The sequence below is a fragment of the Tenrec ecaudatus genome, chromosome 5, assembly GCF_050624435.1.
Source record: "Tenrec ecaudatus isolate mTenEca1 chromosome 5, mTenEca1.hap1, whole genome shotgun sequence".
Lineage (NCBI taxonomy): Eukaryota > Metazoa > Chordata > Mammalia > Afrosoricida > Tenrecidae > Tenrec > Tenrec ecaudatus.
The window spans coordinates 42,009,808-42,010,512 of NC_134534.1; the positions used below are offsets into that span (position 1 = coordinate 42,009,808).

At 40.7% G+C, this 705-nt stretch overlaps 1 non-coding gene across 1 annotated transcript; it reads left to right on the plus strand.

Annotated features, from left to right (window-relative positions):
• Positions 1–345: 345 nt before the first annotated feature.
• Positions 346–471, plus strand: LOC142449680 (small Cajal body-specific RNA 24). Its single transcript, XR_012784803.1, has one exon.
• The last annotated feature ends 234 nt before the right edge of the window (positions 472–705 follow it).

The window sequence follows — 705 nt, forward strand, 5'->3', positions numbered from 1 at the left end:
GTAATATATCGCACGAAGAAAACAATTTGTGAATGCTCCAAACATTTTTCAGTACCATTCGTGCACACGGTAGTGTGGTAGGTGTAACGGTAAACCAGACAAGCAGATATGGACTCTCCCACGAAGCAGTTTTTACTTTAAATGAATCTCAACTAGCCTTTCAGTTAAATTGATTCATAGTCTGCATGCATTTTTTTCTCCTCTCTCTTGTTCCGGATATGCAAAAGAAAATGGAGAAAATACTAAAGGATGAAATACTTTAGAAACATTTGGAAGACAGAGAACAAGTCAAGGAATCCTGACCGAATAGGCTAGAGGGAGTTATAAGCTAAAAGGCTGATTAAGGGGACATTTATTCTTACTCAGTTTCTTCTCAAAGTGAAGATAACATTTTATAAATGTCCTAGAGAAATATATCAGTTTTCTGTTCACCCTTTGAAGGTAAAAAGGGTGGATCGTTCCACTACACTCTCTCTCTCTCTCTCTCTCTCTCTCTCTCTCTCTCTCTCTCTCTCTCTTTCTCTCTCTCTCTCTCTCTCTCACACACACACACACACACACACACACACACACACACACACACACACACTGATTAAGGGGAGCTGGTGAGGATCAGGAAGACTAGAGATGACCCGTAAGTGAGCTTTCCCCTGTGGATCTGTTCCTGTTCTGCTTAACAAGTGAGAGACATCAAGAAACCCTGTA